The sequence below is a fragment of the Saccostrea echinata genome, unplaced genomic scaffold (genome assembly GCF_033153115.1).
Source record: "Saccostrea echinata isolate AGI-Se365-2 ecotype Australia unplaced genomic scaffold, CSIRO_AGI_Sech_v1 ptg000014l, whole genome shotgun sequence".
In the NCBI taxonomy this organism is placed as follows: Eukaryota; Metazoa; Mollusca; class Bivalvia; order Ostreida; family Ostreidae; genus Saccostrea; species Saccostrea echinata.
This window is the reverse complement of record NW_026889763.1, coordinates 19,562,040-19,579,618: the sequence shown is the minus strand read 5'-3', so window position 1 is coordinate 19,579,618 and position 17,579 is coordinate 19,562,040. Positions and strand designations below refer to the sequence as shown.

Below are 17,579 nucleotides of genomic sequence, written 5' to 3'. Positions count from 1 at the left end.
CTTCAAATGGTCAGATAGAAAGATATAATAGAACAATTTTACAAGCTTTAAGGTGCTACATAAAAAACAAACAAGATACCTGGGACTCATATTTACAACAACTGGTAGGAGCAATTAGAGCTACAAAGAATAGACAAACGGGGTTTACACCAAATCAAATGATGTTAGGAAGGGATGTTATACAACCCTTAGACATATTTCTTGGTACAACAATCAATACAAAAGAAACAGATACAAATGAATATGTTTCAAAATTAAGATCAAATTTAGAACTTATCCACAAAGAAGCCAGAGATAATCTCAAATCTTCACAACAAAGACATAAAAGAGATTATGACTTGAAATCTTTTCAAAGTACATATCAGATAGGGGATGTTGTATATAAATTGAATTCAGCCACAACTGTTGGCCAAAGTCCAAAATTAAAATCCCCTTGGAAAGGCCCTTACATCATTTCAGAAGTTAAATCCCCTGTTTTGTATAAAATAAAAAACAGAAAAAGAGAAGAAGTTATTCATCATGACAGAATTAAGCTTTGTCAAGATCGAAACCATCCTGTATGGTTACCCCGGTTAAGAAATCAAATTCTTAAAAAATGTGATGTTGAGGATAGCTCTGTTCAAGAAACTGATTTTGACAATGTGTTCAACCTTTCAGAACTTTTTAATGCACAAGAAAATAATTTTTATGATGATAGTGAAGAATTGTCTGGAGATCAACAGATAGTGGAGTCGGATACTCTGATACCATTGTCTTGTGATGTCTCAGATAGTTCTAAAAACAAACCAGAGAGAAATAGGAGAAAACCTAGATATTTGGCTGATTATGATCTTGATGATTAATTTGCCAATATATTAATGTTTTATTGTAATATATATATATTTTATGACATATGTAGCTTGGCTTACAGACTCAGCCTAGATATTTTATCTATAATATGTAATAAGTAAGGATACTTATTCTAAAAAAAAAAAAATACATGTATATATGTATATAAATAATAGGTATTGACTGAGTATAAAAATACACTTGTGAATATATTCAGTGTTTTATTTAGTTAGAATGGAAGAAGAAAGGGACTTCGTTCCTGATTATGAACCCGAGTATGATCAACTACTCAGTCCTCCATCTAGGGTGCCTGGTTCGACTACCAGTAAAAGAGGGAAACCGTGCCCAATCTGTATGGCAAAATTTACGCATGTTAAGCGCCATGTCATAAAAGATCATTTGCCATGGTATGCCTATCCCTCTACATGCTGTCCATCTTGCAGAATTAACTTTGGCCAAAAACACTTTTTAGATGTGCTTGTGAAAAATCAACAAAACAATAATAGCCCTCTACAACAGTTTGACCATTTATGGATGGATTTTGTGTATTACTTATTCTTACAAATTATTCTTGTTTTGAAATTAGAAACTTTTGAGAATCTGTTTAAATTCATTAACAGTAATGAACAGTTCAGTTGTTGTCAGAGATCTGTTTTTCAAGAAGATCTTTTTCTAGGTGAAAAATTTTTAAAAGTAAAATTTCCAGGATTAACAGTTTCAAAAATACCCTTTCCAATAGCAATTGACATTGGTATAGAAAATCTTGAATTTGAAAAGACAAAATTGAGCATTTTTTGGCATGGAATAAGGGGCATGAAGTGGGAAAGTTTATTGGATACTGTCTCTTTTTGTAAATCAAAATTTCCTCTGCCAGATTTCATAATTATACATTTAGGTTCAAATGATATCAAATTTGGATGTTCAAGAAAACTATTATCACACGTGCAGAAAGATTTAGCTGAAATCAGACGAGAATTTCCAAATTGTAAAGTGATTTTTTCAGATTTATTAACCAGGCTTACTTGGAGAGGTTTAAATTGGGAAGAGGGAGAAAAGGAAAGGTCTACCATTAATAAAGGAATGTATGATTTTATTGGAAATGAAAATAATATTAGACATGCTAAAATTGAACCCAGAAAGAGATATTTCTTAAGGAGAGATGGCATTCATCTCTCAGATTTGGGCAATGATTTCTTACTGGAAGATTTCAAAATCAAAATTCAACAAAGTATTATTTAAAGTTTGATAACATCTTTTATAGTTATTTATTGCGCATGGATGATGCTGACAAACAGTCGGATCGTCTGATTGTTGCCAATTTCACTGTCTGTGTGTAATAAATAAACGATTTACAAGTTTTTATTCTGACATTATTCTTTTTAAAACTATTTAAGTTCTATATGCATTATATTTTAAAAGACATAAATATTTTTATGACCATATGTATATAGACTTTCAAATATGAGGGAGAGGAATGTAGTGATGTACAATGTATTTATGATCGGGATCGGGATCCTTATAATGTATATAAATAGAATGTAAATAGTTTTCAGTAGTTACCCCCTAGACCTTGCAGTTTCCAGACGTATTATACGGCCTGTGAGATCCGGTAACTCAGATCTTTGGTGAGTTATTGACTCATCTATTGGTTATTTATTCTTAAGTTATTGTATTTATTTATGTCTAAATATTAACACAACATATGTATAAAGTCTAAAGAAAACGATATTTAAGGGCTTTAATAATTATTTTATTGTTAAGATATTTACCTATTTTCCTAACTGTAACTTGTCGATCTTTAACAACAAATTGCTCAACTATGGACACATCTCTTTCCAAGTTTACTTTCAATGGGAACCAGAACGAACATCATTTTAAACTATTTCCTTTCCTTCACTAAAACAATCAATCCAATTAAGAGAGCATGTCAGTAAGCATTGAGCTTTCTATGGAAAGTCAAAAATCTGATTTTTAAAAAAAAAAGTGTATATGGATTATTTCTGTCACAAATACCAAGAAAAATACAAAATTAATGATTTCAACCATAATCACTGAGTCGTATCCAAGAAGAAACATTTCCTTAGTTACCAGAACAATTTTTCACATTCAAAAAGGGCAAATACTGACATAATTAAAAGTATTTTTAACGCAAACGTTCCCAAAAGATGGTTTAAAACTACCCATTTTATAAAGATGACTAAATTGATAGTTCTACTTTGTCTGATTAAATTGGAGTAAGTTCTTCTGTTACATTGCTATGACAATGGGAAGAAGCGCAAGTTTAGCATTGAAAAAAATAGCTGAATTTAAGACATTTTTAAAAGGCATTTGACAAAAATCCGTACAACTGCTTATAAACTCTATAATGAAATTTTGTAACTGTTTGAGTATACAAAAAAATTAAAGAATAAAATTGGGTAGACTTTCAAAAACATAGTTGCCATGGAGATTCAAAAATATGCAAATTTGGGCATTTTTAGATGATTTCCTGTTAACAATTCAGATTACTAGAAGTAATTTGTCCTTTCAGAAACAAAATATCCTTATTCCACATGGGTGCAGTTGTAACAGAAAATGAGTCATGCACTACTATGACCTTCTCCTCACTTTGACCTTTGACCCCAAGGTCAAATTATTCTGTATAGATATTCTATGTCTAAAAATTTCTTATCTAAATTTACATGGTTCTTGATATTTTGAACCTTGCTCCAAATATTTCATACATTGATAAACAGTGTATACTGTTAGACAATTCAAGAAGATAAATTCATGCTCTACTGTTGACCTTGACCCCAATGGCAAGGTCAGTTAATTACTTGAGGTCAAAGTTAAAAATTTTATCTGTTATGACCTGTTCTTGAAATACATGTATTTGAAACATGTGCAAAGTAATGCATCATGAACAACCTTTAGTCAACACTAAATAATGATGCTTCAACATCAGTAATGATTAAAATGACCTTGATGTTCCCTAAAATTTTCTTCCCCTGCACTATGTAAAATTTTAGCCCCATCCATACCTAGAGGTTGACAATCTTAGGAAAAAAACTAAAATCCAAATAACTTGGGAATCTTTGCAAATTAATTGATATGATTTAGTTTGGTCTTGCTATTCTTGAAAAGAATATCTGAAAATGTGTAAATGTACATGTATTCTCATTTAGTCTCCATTTTAGCCTCATCTTAGCCCCTGGGACCACAATTAGTACACAATGACATCTGCACTACCCGAGAATTCCTTGCATAGTATGACAAATCGTGGCTTCGCTGTTTTTATTTTTGCCTGTATACTTTGTTTCCCTATTGTGGTTTCACCGTAAACCCAATGGCTATTAATTGATATATCAGGACGCTTTCACATCATCTTTTTCTTAAGATTTATGCAAATATAAATGACCCCACCCTATTTTTGGCTTTCCCTGATTATCTCCTCTTGGGAAGGAGCTTGGCCATTTATTTGAACGAACTTGAAATATGCCCCTTTACTGAAGGATATTCGGTGTCAAGCATTATCCAATGGTATTTTCAGAAAATTTAGAGATGAAAATGCAGACGTGTTTAAGATGATGGAAACAACAACACAAATTTTTAACAGAAAAAGCCAATTAAGGACATACGCAACGTACTTTGAATTTTATTGTCTTTTTCCCTGGAGTTGAAGAGCTCCAATACTTAAAGGAATTGTGCTGTATTTTAATGTCTATATATGCTGCTGTACACTTCTTCTAAAACAAGTTTGGTTAAACAAAATATTTAGAATATATGTTTAGCATTTTTTGTATATTTTTCTTTGAATTATACAAGAATTGTCATCAATTGCTTTCTTTTCAAAACCCCTGGTAAAGCGTGCTGAATTTTTGTCCACGAACATCTGATGGCATTATAATCTTAAATTAAGAATATCTTGAAAAATTATCAGTAGGTAAGGTACGTTGCGTATGTCCTTAAGTGCAGCTATGGTTAATGCCCCTTTAAAAATTTCTCCTTCAGTAGTTCCACAAATACACAACTGAAAGCAAATATAGGAGAAATCCAATGAAAAATCTATTTGATTTTCCCTCTCTGCTTATATCATTCAACCTCTTAATTCACATCAGATTGAATTAAAGTCAATGTTTATTTAGACTAAAAATGATTCAACAAAAATTAATTTGACCACATTCATTAAAAACATCCTTATAGTTCAGCCTAACCCCCCCCCCTTGTTTTTTTTTTTTTTAAATAAATTAAATGAAAAAAATATGATTTGACCCTTTTGTAAAATCTTCAATCTTCTTTTTAAGGAGGAGGTTTCTTTAAAGTGCATGAATAATGCTTCAACTTTTGACAACTACTCCTTAAGAAAATAAATAAATAAAATCAGAATGTTCTTCCAACTCCCCAATTTTAACTTGGAAAATCTTAAGAACCAAAAATAGAATTTTAGTGGCTACTTATTCTTGCAAGTCCCATTTTCTAATAGCTCAAAAATACAAAAAGAATTTTCATAATTTTTCAAAAGTCATTATATTAGATCATTTAATATTCAGTTTATACACACATGAGGCTCAAAAACAATACAAAAAGTCCAAGCAAGTTTTGCCTGTGATTTGGGCACATGCATGTATTAACTGTCTATATCATCCAAAAAAATACATAACACATGCAATCCTCCATTCCTTCAGATTCAGTTCTGGGGATTACCGGTATGTGGTTATTAGACAGATATATCTGATTTGGAACATGGTAAAACAAGATTAAACTTTAATAATGGTTCCGATCAAGATATAATTCCTCCAGTGGCTTCTTTAAAGGAACAAGGTGTCATCTTCAACTATCTATAATAGCTGTAAAAATAACAAAAAGTTTATGTATTACTACTGAATAAGTGGTACTGTAACAGTAGTAGATTAACACACATGTACATCCTATCTTCTGTAAAGGTTGCATTTAGAGTAGATTAACACACATGTACATCCTATTTCTGTAAGGGTTGCATTTATGATATATGCATGTAATTTTCACCATGCTAGTCAATGTTAATTATTATATGTAGCATGAACCAGATACATATATGTAGACAAGGGAACAATTCAGATATATGAACAAGCTGCAAAATATATACAGAAGTTCTGGATTCTGGAGTGGGGGTGGGGTGGGGTCAATTTTCATAGATAAACATCACTTAATTCCTCCTTCATATGTATGACTCTTTTGACCAAATAATGAGGTCTGGTTTCCTGAAGATGGAGGGGTGGTATGAATTTTATTGATTACTTTTTACTATTTTATTATATACATTTTATAAACTTGGGAATTGTTCCCAATAATTCATATATATTTTTTTTTCAATTCATAAGTTTTATTCTCACTTTTACATAATTATATTAACACTCAGACATATCAATTTATAAACTACCTACACATTTTCAGTCGTACTTCCTTTCATAAAGATTCCACAGAATCCATTGTTTTCTGTAGAATAACTTTTCATTGTGTCAAGTTATATTATTATTTCATCCAAAACTTTAAGGTAAATAAATTTGATGCTATTTTTCAACATTGAATTGGTACCATTCCCAATCCATTTTGCAATTGGTAGGGGAAAAAACTCATTTGATTTTATGTATGTTGCATTGATTGTATGGAAGATGCAGGAGAAAAAAAAAAGATTTGAACAAAGTTTTAGTTTTAATGTGAAATAATATAAACTCTGATTTATAAAAGAGGAAGGGGATGAGTTAGAATGACTTTTTTGTGCGGTTAGGGACTTTAGTTTTACCTGCAGTGTGACCTTATGACCTCTTTATACACTGTATATATTCATAAACAACATATCTCTAATTATTTTAAATATCATTTATCTGTTCTTAATTGCATTATGAGTAATCTAACAACTGCAGAATTAAACATTAGTGGTCATATAACAGGTTGCTCACAAGCTGTAGGTACGTTGCATCACTCATGCAGTCGGTTTGTATCACATCATGGGAAAGAGAAATGAATCTTTGAGTACCTTCCTAATCTTTAATTTTGCTTTAAAAAGGTAAACTTATCAAAAGTTTACCCAAAAATATACATAAAAAAACATATTTAACATACCACTATCTGTTTTTGTCCAACTACTCCAAGATGGAAGTTTTTCCTTTTTCTCCCGCAATTCCTCTATTGTTGTCTGTTTCATTCTTTCCGACCTCCTTTGCTAGAGAGCTCTTGCAAGGGAGGTAATCCAATCGTTTTTCAACAGTGTTTTACAACATTTCACTCAGATATTTTTCTTAAAGTCTTTAGTGTCTACCCAATTTTATTTATTTAATTTATTGAACAGAGTATTCTCCTTCTACAGATATATGTAGAATTTTCTAAAGTTGTCTGGATTTTGCAAACAACATAACTCTTCATGCAATATAATTCTAGAGGTCAAATCTAATAAAAATCAATTACAAAATAAATTTTCCTTATAAAACAGAAAAATGTGTTTCAAAGCAATTTATGACCCACATTATAAAATTATACATGGAGTTTGGATGTAAAATACGTCATGAATAATAACAGGATAAGGCAGTCCAAGTATTTCTGTAATAAAATATAGCAAATGTCCTTGTTGTCATGGAAACAAGAGGTCATATGCCTGGGTAGGTATATTTTTTTTAAAAGACTATTCATATGCATCATGTTCACAAAATTTGAGCTAGAGATAATTTTTTCCACTTTCCATGTTTATATAGCATGAAGCTCAATGCTTAGTGACATGCTCTCTTAATGATTTAAGTTCTGACAAGTCCTTGTCTTCATAAATCTTGTACAAATTATCATATGCTACTGCAAAGGAATCTCCCAAAATTTACGTTAAACTTTACAGCCGTTCTTGCTTAAGGAAGAATGCGTCAGCCATTTTTTGTCACAAGTCATCTACATACTGACGTCATTTCAATATTGTGACGTCATAAACATGGAGCAAACCATTAAGTTAGATCTGCTATTTATAGAACATGTTTATGACTATATGTCTGCCCAATTTTATTTTGATCTAACTAGTGGCTTTGTAAATATACTGATAGTTTGCGGACTTTTTGATCACCCTCGTATTGTTAGCTATATTAAAACTATTTTTAAAATGACGTATGATTTTTGTAGTGTTTTCTGCTTTAAAAAGGGAATAATGATTATAAATTCTCTCTCAAATCGGTGAAAAATTAAGTTTTAACCGAGACAGGAACTCACGGCCTCTGGCGCACCATGTTAACACTCTAATTAAGGAGCTACTAAGACCCGACATACTACGAGAGTTTTAAACATTTGGGTCACATCCGCCTCTGTATAGAACTTTAGAGTTTATGAAATGCAGTAATGCATTTTCCTAGAAAATAGTTGGTTTTGTACGTTGTGTGCAAAATTTCAATGGTGGTAAAATTACTAGTATTAAAAACTGACACTCGAACCCAGGACCTTTGGCGTTCTTTGCCACTTACCACCGAGATATTAAATTAAGTTATAGGTACTGAAATTCACAAACCTATTTATTCTTTGATAACTAATTCAGTTTGGCAAACATATAATGTCCTCCGTATAGTTGAATTAAGCAATAAGGCCAAAATAAAAAATAGCTTTTTTGTTTCCCCTAACGCGACCGACCCACCTAAATCTTGCCGACTGAAAAGTTTTTTTTTAATAAACTCATTTAAATATTTTTTTTATTGTATATCAACTTTATGAAATACAATTTTATCAAAATCCGTTTTTTATCAGAATTTTTATCAAAATGGCAGCTTTTGTTTTACTCTCATTTGGCGCCCACAACATGTGGCACAGAGGGTTAGTTCGTGTTATAAAATAATGGTGACGTATCAATTTTATTCCACTAGTATATCTTTAACTTATTAGAATCCTACACTCTTGAGACATCTCGTGAATTAAATGTACCATGACTAAGGAGTGTTAAGATGGTATTTACAAATGTGTCTCCTAAAATTAATGTACGTAGTTAGCATGGCAAAGCCTGCCTCATGAGCAGGTGAGGGGCCCACCTTGTGTATACATATCAATAAATTTCACTGGGTTTCATTCGTTTCGATCTAATATGTATGATCCATTTTTACTATAAAGGACCATTGGAGTTTCAAATATGTCTTTGTATAATTATTTCGTCTTGATAAATATAATTCAAATGTCGTTTCTTCATTCCTTTTATCTATGGGATATTAACGTTCGTGACTATAACATTAGATATATGAAACATAAATCATTTCAGATATGGTTTGGTTGAATCAAATATTGTTTATACATGTACACTCTTTCCAAATAGTGTTGAAATCTTTAAAATTGGCTTATGGCACGGCTTCTTGAATAGTGTATATTTCTTTAGTTAGGACCTTGAAAATATGTTGTTTCTTTGCTTTAAAATACCTTTAAAAATTGTTGGGCCGAATTTAGACTTTTACTCGGCACTTATGGCCATTGATCATTAAGATTCAGTAAGGGATCTTTTTCGTGTCAACATCTACATGTATACTGCGACACTGGACCTGCGTTTTTTACGGTCTCATTCGACTGACCAGTCTCCACGTCCCACGTCGGTATCCGTGACTTAGAATAAGCTCCTGAATTACATCGTGACTCCAAAATGAAACACTAAAATCACTGCGCCATGCGAGGCCCTTAACATTTTGTCTGTGTAAGCACTCAAAGATGATAATAGGTTTAAAAAATATACTCGGATGTCCGATGGTTGTGCATTTGCGTGTCTTTTCTTTTTGTAAATATTCGATTTCAATAAATTTACGCTGGCCTGAGATATTTTACAAGTGTAAATGAATAATATTTGTGAATTAATTTACCATACATGTTACTTCATTTGTATGATATTCGGTTTAAAAATCGGTTTCTTTTGACCTTTCTTATTTATAGATATTATTCAATTTTCAGAAGGTATTTTCAAAACTGCTATCAGTAAAAAAAAATAATTTACCTACCTACCTACCCAACTTCAGATTTTAGGATCGGGTTAGGGGAAACAAAGATATTTTTAATGATGGCCTAAGTTGATTGTTTTATCATCTTCATAAATCTGGCACTTTCTATCCCTTTACAAAAAAAAAAAGGATATTTCTATTGTACACTTTATTTCATTGAAGTTCTTATTGAATGACAAATTATACATCACATCCTATTAAACAGATGAAGTACTGTGAAAAGGTATGATACATTTTCAAAAATAGCTACAAATTGTTTTTAATACTTTGTAAATTATGAAAAATTTCATAATATTTAATTATAAGGCAAAATAGGAGAGAGAGAGAGAGAGAACAGTAAATATATAACATAAACAGAAAAAAATTGCATGTTACACAGAATCGTCAAAGTGCCTTATGACCAAGATGTACACAATAAAGCATAGCATTTAATCTTTTTCTGGTATATCTTTCATTATAACGTAAATACACAGGAAAAATGTCAACATGTGTTAAACATATGTTAAACATGTGTTCAACATATGTTTTTTACACATGTAAAACACATAAAAAGAGCACACATGTATAGGGTGTTTATTTTTACACATGTTCAACATATGTTTAACATGTGTTAAACATGTGTGAAAATAAACACTTGGTATATTTATACATATAAAACATGTGTTGAACATGTGTAATATACACGTTTTACTTTATATGTGAATTACACATGTATAATATTACTGTTGTGCTTATTATCTTTTTTACTTTTTTCTTGTCTTTAAATACAGTTAATTTAATCATGCATGGTGATTGAATAATTTGTCTGCAGTAACTGTTAGCTGAATTAGAAGGTCTACATCTTCGTTGGTTCCTTGTTGAACAGAATACAATGACACAGCAGTGTATTACAGGGTCAGCTCTGCCCATGCAGTCCATCTTTAATTATTTTCCTTGAATGGATTATATTACAATAATAAAATACATATATTGGTTTCAAGTTCTTTATTTCATGTACCAAATTATAATTTCATTTCTCTCTATCCTGCTCCTACCATTTAAAAAAGTGAATTACTTAATAATTTAGAAAAATAGAACTTTTGAGTCTTTTTTAAATCTTTGTTTAAACTTATTGCATTTAAAATGTCATGATCAAGTTCTTAATCAAGGTGACTTACCTCTCGATATCGCCTAATTCTTCTCTCCTCCTTCTCTTGGAGGAGTTCCCATATGTTGGATCTTTCATCTCTTCCGATTGCATCATAGAAATCTGAAAAAAAGAAATGAAAATGTTCATGAGGATGCATCAGGTGTTCAACCGTTCCAGGCCTTATCCATGTTATCATCAATTTAATTAAATATTATATGAACTTTCATGATGATTTGCCAGTTGCAAACACTAATGTTTCACCAGCAAAGGTAAAAAATGTGTGTTGCAAGTTAACGCAGTTTGCAACTATTAAATCACCATGAACGGTAACAATAAGTAGCAAAATGGAATACTTAGGAATTCCCTAAATTTAGTGAAATTTTGTGATCTTGAGTGTTTAACAAGAGGCTCAGAAGCATGCATTGATTTACACACTACTGGGTGTTTTATCCTGCTCGCTCGGGCCTGGGGGTGGGGTGTATGGGTCTTCTTGGAAAAACAAGACGAAATTTTATGAACACTGGAGCATATAATTATATAACATTATTGAAAGTCAAATATAAGTATATATATACTTTGACAAGTGTTTTCGTTTTCTTTTCATAATGTAAAAGGAGAATCATTCAAAGAAAGAAAAAGTAGTACTGGTATTCTATTTTTCATTGGAATATGTTCATTTGAAATTTGCATTAATATCTTAATTATTTAGAAATTACAAACAAAAAAAGAAAAGAAAGAAATCAATTGCTTAATATACCTGGAATATTCAACATATTTTAAACATGGATATAACTTAACATGTGTATTACATGTGTACATGAATACACATATATTTCATATAAATCAAACATGTATAATTCATCTGTATTTTTGCACACATGTATAACATATATAAAATATATGTTATACATAAGTGGTGAAGAACATGTGTTCAACATATATATTTTCTCACAGGTGTATTACACATGTATATTATATATGTTTTACATATAAATGAAACACATATTTTACATGTGTATATTTACACACGTGTATTACATGTATAAAACATGTGTTGAACACATGTGAAACCAAACATATGTTTAACACATGTGGACATTTTTCCTGTGTATGCATATAAACACATCAATGATAATGTAACAGGTGTGACGTTAGGAAGCTTTTTTTGTTGCATTTGTTGTAAACAGAAATAAAACATTATAATGGAGTTAAATGAAACAAAAAATGTTATTTGGTACAATTATATTTTTTTCACATATTACGTAATTCATAATTCAAAATTTACGTGTATTATACACGTACCTGTTTTCAATTAAGTGATGAATTTCAAACATTTACAAAATATATTAAGTATCCATTTCCCTGCCTTAGAAATCAAACAAAATTATCACATTTTTCATTAGAGAAATTTCGTATAAACAATCTTTTCAAAAATAGTTAAAAATAACAGCTAAAGAAATAACAACTAAAGAAAATATTATATTAGTAAAAAAAATAGTTTAACATAATGCATTTTATCTTTCATTCAAAGTAAACAATTACGGCCTATAAAGGAAAATAATACTATAAAATAAGAATGATTTCAGAAAAGTAAAATTTTGAAAGTCATAGAAAGATTATAATTTCTCAATATTTCAGAAATTTTAGTATTTACATCCGAACCAGGTAAAAAGATATTTATAAATCATTTATTTTTTTTTATTTATAATTTTTTGATTTATATCATATTATTGAGTAATAATTTATTAGATATGGAAAAGATGAAGATAACAATGACCGATCTAAAAAAAAAATAATAATAAAGCAAAACAAATCTGTGAAGAAGGCATAAACAGAGACATCTGGAAATTCTAGGTGGGATCAGGCGTCTAAGAGGGCTAAGCATTTCCTATTGACCGGGCACAACCGGCGTGAACCCGGTGTATTGATTAGATAGGAGGAAAATTCCGACTGCAGATTCAAAACAAAAAAAAACAAAAAAAAAACAAAAAAAAACAAAAAAAACAAAAAAAAAAAAAAAAAAAACGGCGACATAATCAAATATGTTTTTGAGGAAATGATTAATTTTGATTTCCATTTCAAGCAATTTTAATTAATGTAGAAATCAGCATTTCAAAGTTTAAAAATAATTTCAAAAGAAATATAGAGCCCTCTAAAAAGGTCTATTATAATGTTGAATTTAAATTCCCACTGCAAAATTTCTTATATTCACAAAAAAGTCATCCTTGAACTATCCTTGAATTTATTTTTAATTAGAGGATATTATATGTTCTTCAATACCATCTGACTGTGTGTTATCTTGGAAAATATTTCTGACATGGTTCTCTTCCCACCACATTTTCAGAAAATCTAATCCTGTGTGAAAACGGAAAAAAATTGTCAATGGTAATATAATTCTTGTCATCACGTCCCAAATTTCCAAATCAAAGTAACGGTATGGAATTAAACTTAGAACGGGTGCTCTAACTTCCCCAACGCTGTCGCTGACCCATAGACCTAGATTCATCATTCCAAGAAAGAAAAAGAACTGTGGTGACTTGTTATAGATTGTCTCCTCACAACAACAAGAGTTCTTTATGAATTTTATTTTTTCGTGGGCTCCTAAAATAAATAATGTCTGCCCCCAAGCTATAATGATGCTTATTATGTTATCAATCCTGAAAAAATAAAATACCTTTGTGACACAGAATCAGTTATGTCGTGTCCACATTTCACCAGCGCAAAAATGTAAAACATATGGTAGACAACATTACCAAAACAGCTTACAATCAATACAAAGGCCCATACAATAAATTTATATTTGAAACTCTTCCAAAATGATACAATTAGAGGTAAAATCAAACACATCATTATAAATTTTAAACATGATTGGAAAACGGTGTAATTACCGTACTCAATTGGCAATTTTGATTTTATTGTTCAGATCTTCATTTGAAACTAGACTTCTATGCAATACAACAAACATTGAAAATTTTATGAAACCTAGACAGCAGGCACAACAGATTAGCTAAAGAAGAACAGCAAGGACAGAACGTTTGTGTCTCGACTCCTGGTTTACCGTAGATGTATCAGACATAGAACGTTCTTCCTTTGCTTCTGTAAGTCTCTTTGCGGTAGCCGATGCAGGTATTTGGCAAAAAGTCAATTGCTAATGATGCGAATTCAGCCACTGCTGGGTCCACAAATGTTTCAGAATCTTCAATAACAGAGACAATTGAGGCATTGTAAGTACAGTTTTGGTGATGCTTGCTTTCATTTATATAGGTGTTGTTATCAATGTCGTCGACGGGATAGTGATATAAATCACCAGATTCGGAAAACAGTGTATCAAGCCATATGCAAACATTGGCTAGCAACACTCCTACAGACCAGAAATTTTGACCAAACATGTTATTTTCTATGATGACAATATAATTATAAAGAAAATGAACAGCCTAATGTGTAAATAATAGCACACAAGTTATATATCATTCCTAATGTTGCATCCGGGCAATGATTGGATGTAAGGTGTTTCAAAAAATATAAAACACAATGACCAATAAAAAATATCCAAAAACAAGCAAAAACATTAGCTTTATAATTAAAAAAGTAATCTGACCTTCATGTCTTATATCCATTTGGTCCTCCTTGCACTGTTTATACAAAAATATACCGATACTGAGCCTACTACATTGAAAAATAAAAGCACTACTAAGCACTACTAAGACAATAATTCTTGATGATTGTTCGACGTAAACAATCTTCATCCAGGTTACCATCATGATGGAAAATACAATGGCCAAGTCGATCACTCCAAGGGAAACATATACAATTCCACCTAAAAATGAATTTAAAGCATCCATGTTTGAATACTATACTGCTTTGCACGATTGATAATGAGACCAAAAGTCAAGTCAAACAGATATAAAAAAAACCTTTTGTTTAACGAGAAAGGCTACTAATAGATGATGTTGATTAAATTCTTCTCCGTGCACCATCACATCGTCACATTACAAATGATTTAATATTACTATAATTTCAACAACCTCATCTGAAGCCAGAAAATACATTCTATCGTTTCCGAATACAACCTCTCGTTGGGTCGTATGTTAACTCATTTAAATGGGGACGGGAGACGTTCACTCCTTCAAGGTAGCTGATCTTACATCTGGGGCTTTTAGGAGTCTGTGTTATTATCATTGTTTCAATATGTACTTTTGTATTACAGATTTTATGAGATGGAATATTGTTCGTTATCTTCACTTTTTAAATAATATGATGCATACTAAAATACAAAGTCATAAAATAATGTCATATTGATTACGTTCATTCGTATTAAATAAGAAAGGGACGATGCTCGTTCTCGAAATATATATAAACAATACAAATGTATGAAAAGGGTATAAACACGGCCCCCCGGAAATTCCAGAGGTGGGGTTAGGTGCCTAGGAGACGTAAGTTCCGCGTTGACCGGTTACACCGACCGCGAATCCTATGCATTCATTAAGTAGACGAAAAAATCAGTATACAACAAAGGCATTATACTTAATAGGAAACAAGTCAGACAAAATATGACCCAATGATAGGTTATATTTGCTTTCAGGGCAATTATATCGATCATAGAATTTACAAAATACTGAATTCAAACGAGGTTTAGAGAAGGTTGTTAAAATCTCATCAACATCAACTCATCTGTCAGAAGCCTACAGCGGCTTTAAAATTGATCGTATTCTTAGCATGCTCTTGAGTATTTACGGAAGCCGGTTGGTGCCAGGTAGAAAAAATATTCTATCTGGCGGCCGCCAGATAAGTTTCGGGCGGCCGCCAAATAATTATTGGGCGACCGACAAATAAATATTTGGCGGCCGCCAGAAACTTATCTGGCGGCTGCCAGACAAAAGGATCTGGCGGCCGCCAGAAAGTTATCTGGTGGCCGCCAGATAAATAGATCTGGTGGCCGCCAGAAGGTTAACTGGTGGCCGCCAGAAATTATCTGGCGGCCGCCAAATAATTTTCTGGCGACCGCCAGATCTTTTTATCTGGCGGCCGTCAGATAAGTTTCTGGCGGCCGCCAGTTATTTATATGGCGGCCGCCAGATGAAATATTTTTCTACCTGGCACCTACCGGCTCCGGTAAGTATCAAATAAGTTGGGAGACGTATTATCAATTAGCAATAGTTATTTCCATTCATATGTCGACACGATATATCCCAGTGAGCTTGGAATAAAAGATACCACAGAGTCTGACACATATGTTTTATATTGGGATATTTTACTAGAAAAAGACAATAATGGTAACCTAACAACAAAGCTTTATGATAAACGTGATGACTTCAACTTTTCAGTCGTCAACTTCTCTTACTTATACAGCAATATACCCTTATCACCTGCATAAGAGTATATGCATATATCTCCCAGATGATTCGATACACAAGAAAAATTTCTAAAACGAGGTAAGGTATTGACACACAAGTTGATAAAACAAGATTATTAACAGTCTCGTTTAAATTCACCATTGCTAAAGTTTTATGGTCGACACAATGGCCTTGTCAGCAAATACATTCTATAATTAATTCAAATGCTAACTGAAGTTTGTTTATACTAATTGTTAGGCCATTATTTACACACTGAATTGTCTCGAGATTTTTCAGCTATTTCTTGATCATGACAAGGAGTACACGGCGGGTGTGACCGGTCGGTATTGGATGTCCAATCTTCCATGGCACCTGATCCCACCTCGGATGTTTTAGAGGTCCATGTTTTTTCTCTGCTCCTGATTTTTATTGTTTAAATGGACTTTTTATCTTGAATACTGTTCATTATCTCCATATACTTCATCCAACTAAAAATCAGAGGAGATCAAATATATAAATGAGGAAAGTTGATGAGGGCTTTGCTGAAGTCATCTCGTTTGTCATACAATATTGTTAGTTGTCCTTTATCATCTATAGTTAGTAAAGCATCCAAATATGAAATAGAAGTGGTGGACTCTTTGGTGTTTTTATTTCCAGTTCACTGTGATACATCGAGTCGACATATGAGTGGTAAAACTTATGTTTATTAGCCAAACATCGTTGATATATCTGAATGTAGATTTGAAGGCCACATCAAGTGTTGTCGTCTTCTCATGTAATTTTTTTTTAAATTCTGAAGTAATGAAATTATTTAATAAATGAAGCAGTCTTAATCTGTTCTAATTTTAACTTCTGTCTGATACACATTTGTTTAAAAATGCATATTTTGAAATCACACATTCATTTTATATTATATACATATTTTATACCAGTACTACCTGTTTCGAGACGTGCTTTCAAATTTTCTTTCATTTCCCTGAACTTATCTGAAATCAGAACAATTAGTATCACTTAAATGGGCTTCAATATGGAGGAATAAAATCTCTATTCGACTTAATGATTGTGCTTTTCACCCTTGAAAATATCAAAAATCCTGTTCGATTTGTAAAATAACTTCCATATGCAACTACAAAACATTGAATTTTCTGTTTATCACATTTTCATTGATTTTTCCCCTTGCTTTTGTCTTTTCGTAATACAGCGTCACAGAACATGGAGCTATAGTTGAGAAGATGAGACATCAGAGCTACGTGATTTTGAAAACATTGTAATTATAGCTTTTAACAGCATATTCGGAGAAACTTTGGCAATTTCAGTCTCTGTCGGGAGGTTTCTTTA

At 31.7% G+C, this 17,579-nt stretch overlaps 1 long non-coding RNA gene and 1 pseudogene across 1 annotated transcript; both read right to left on the bottom strand.

Annotated features, from left to right (window-relative positions):
• Positions 1-10,748: 10,748 nt before the first annotated feature.
• On the bottom strand, positions 10,749-10,988 carry LOC133186907 (uncharacterized). The gene is made up of 2 exons (XR_009721107.1): positions 10,937-10,988; positions 10,749-10,809 (listed from the first exon to the last, which is right to left on the bottom strand). It is a non-coding gene; the product is annotated as an uncharacterized LOC133186907 (long non-coding RNA).
• A 2,144-nt stretch (positions 10,989-13,132) lies between these two features.
• LOC133186573 (uncharacterized) lies at positions 13,133-15,087 on the bottom strand (annotated as a pseudogene).
• Positions 15,088-17,579: the final 2,492 nt, after the last annotated feature.